The following is a 3,248-nucleotide window of genomic DNA, read 5'->3' on the forward strand; positions in this document are numbered from 1 at the left end:
CTGTGGCCTGAATTTGGACTTCGAGCCTCTTAGACTGTGAGAGAACAAATTTCTCTTTGGTAAGCCGTCCACTTGTGGTTTTTCTGTGATAGGAGCCCTAGGTGACTAACCTAATGACCTCTCTCTTTTTTACTTATTTTCATAGAGTAATATTTTTCCCTTAATAGCATTGAATAACTAATACCAATTGTGCATTTTCTAGAAATAGAAAAAAAATTACTCTATTATGCTTTGAGTATTAAATTTCCTAGTGTGTATTTTAATAGGACGGAATTTGATGGTCTGGCAATACACAACAGTCAGAAAGTACATGGCAAATGAAGAACAATGGATGGGGCGTTGACTCCACGACCTTGTAAAACGTCAAAAGTGTAATTCTTCCTGAGTTTGGTACTAAAGGTTATGGTTGTTAAGGTCTGGCAGAATCATTGCTGAAGGAGAATAGCTATTGTACTGTTTTGCATTATTGAAGGGTATTATCTTTCATGGAGCAGGCACCGAAAGAATGCAAAAAGATGTGTAGCCGAATTCCGTGAGCTGATATCTACGTCTTAGAGTTGACAAAACATACAATCCAACATGGATATCAAATAGAAACCACCTCAAAAATACATTTGCTAGATCTTCTCTAATTATGGGTATATTAAATCACTAAAATGTATAGGTCTGACCTTGTATAAATACACAAGCCTTTTCATGCTGTGTACGTCCCAGAAATGAATAGAGAGAGCAGAGCAGACTAGCCTTGGAGAGGGGCAGAAGCTGGTTGTGCTGGAAAATCTTATATAGGCAGATTTTTAAAAGAAATGAAATCATTTTAAAATTGCCGCTCTATATGCAGAGAATTAACATCCAGTTCCTAATGGAATAAGTATATATGTATATAAACATACATATATATATGTATCAATGTTTTCAAAGTAGAATATAGGATTTTCCTCAACTCTAAAGACACATAAGGTATTATAAAACCAAAACCAAACCCACTGCCATTGAGTCCATTCCAACTCATGGTGCCCCCATGTATTACAGAGTAGAACAGCTCCATAGGGTTCACCAGGCCTTTCTCTCATGGCAGCACTAGCTGGATTTGACCCACCAACCTTTAGGTTAGCAACCGATCCCTAACCTCTTATCCACCCAGGCTCCTATGCTGTTATTAGATAAACATGTCACAAAAACCTTTTCCATGATCTGCAAAGACTTCCGACTTAGTTTCATCTCCCAGAGAAAAAATGTTGGAGAATGCATTTGGAGTGAGAGTACGGAAAAGAATTCTGTATACGTTGGTTATACCTGAAAGTAAGGAGACACTTCTTATACTTAGCCATCCAGACCGCCATTTTGTAGGTAGGAAAGATATTTACTGTTATGGAAGTGGATTTTTTTTCCGTTGGGTATTTTAATCCTCTTCTTTGGGTCAGAACTTATTTCTTGTGCACGCTTCCATGGCTCTTGGTCTTTGCCTTTCTTTCTATTCCATGGCACTGTGAATAGCTTCCAACTTGCTTTCTGTTATTGCTTATTTAATCAATGTCGTATTGATCATGAAAATATTAAACAGCAACATCCAAAGCACATCACACATGGGGAAACTGTTTCCCTATACTCTTCCCCGCAAGAACACTCATCCCCTGAAGTAGGAGTCAGCAAACAGTTTTAGTAAAGGGCCAGGTAGTGGATAATTTAGACTTTGAGGGGCATAAGGTCTCATCAAAATTATTCAACTCTGCTGATCCAGCACAAAGACAGCCGAGGACAGTTCGTAAACAAGTGGACATGGCTTTATGCCAATAAAATGTTAATTACAAAAACGGGCACCATAATGTGTAAACTCCTGCCCTAGAAAGATGGGTACCCAAAATGCTCAGGTTGGAACCAATTCGTTCATAGATACTTGTGTTTAATTCATAAAACCACAGTAGGAAATGCCACCTGGTCCTGCACCATCTTCATGATCACTGGTCTGCTCAAGTCCCTGGTTGCAGCCACTGTGTATTTTGAGTGCCTTCTAACCTAAAGGCTCATCTTCCAGCACTATATCAGATGATGTTCTGTTGTGATCCATAGAGTTTTCATTGGCCAGTTTTTGGAAGCACATCACCATATCTTTCTTCGTAGCCTGTCTTAGTATGGAAGATCCACTGAAACGTGTCCACCACGGGTGACTTTGCTGGTACGTGAAATACCAGAGGCATAGCTTCCGGCATCACAGCAACATGCACTGGGCAGAGCCCCAGTCAGTATGCTTGATTTACTGATAGCACGTACTCAGAAAATACTGAATGAATGGATGCGTGAATGACAGAACGAATAAACAGTGGTGATGCTGCGACTTACCCACACATCTGCTTGGATCCACACGGGGAACTCAGACTCTTAGCCTTTTAGAAGCAGATGACCAGGCCTCTCTTCTGAGGTGTCTCTGAGTGGGTTTGAACTACCAACATTTTGGCTAGTAGTTGAGTGCTTAACTGTTTGTACCACCAAAGGACTGCAGATTAGTTTACAAACATAAAATTCTTTCTAATACCTTCAGAAACCAAAAAAATAAAAATAAAAAAACATACCCATTGCCATTGAGTTGATTCTAACTCATAAGGACTCTCTAGAACAGAGTAGAACTGCCCCGTAGAGTTTCCAAGGAACACCTGGTGGATTCGAACTATCAACCTTTTGGTTAGCAGCCATAGCACTTAAACATTGGAACTTCATAAGGTAACTTAAATCTTGTCAACAAATTCACACACAGTTGGAATTAGAAGAAAGTCTCAGTTAGCCAGTTTACAAACGTTGTATCTCAAAAAAGATAATATTTCTCAGTCATATTTCTCTAAGCAGTTTCACCAGGCTCCAGCACCATTACTGACACCAAATAAATACTCAAATATTCCTTGAATTAACTGCCTTCCTTCTGATACTGAATTTTTTTATTGTTATTGTAGTGAAGATGTATACAGCAAAATAAACACCAACTCAACAACTTCTATGCATATGATTCAGTGAGATTGGTTACATTATTCAAGTCATGCAACCATTCTCTCCACCATTTTCCAAATCATTCCACCACGGTTAACATAACCTCAGTGCCGCCTAAGCAAAAACTCCCCCTTCCCCCCATCCCGTCTCTGGTGACCATTAATAATCTTTGGTTTCTGTGTATTTGTTTATTTCATATAAGTGACTGTCTTGCTTCACTCAGTATAATGTCTTTGAGGTTCATCCATGCTGTGGCGTGTATCAGGACT

Source organism: Loxodonta africana, chromosome Y, assembly GCF_030014295.1.
Source record: "Loxodonta africana isolate mLoxAfr1 chromosome Y, mLoxAfr1.hap2, whole genome shotgun sequence".
NCBI classification, from domain to species: Eukaryota; Metazoa; Chordata; class Mammalia; order Proboscidea; family Elephantidae; genus Loxodonta; species Loxodonta africana.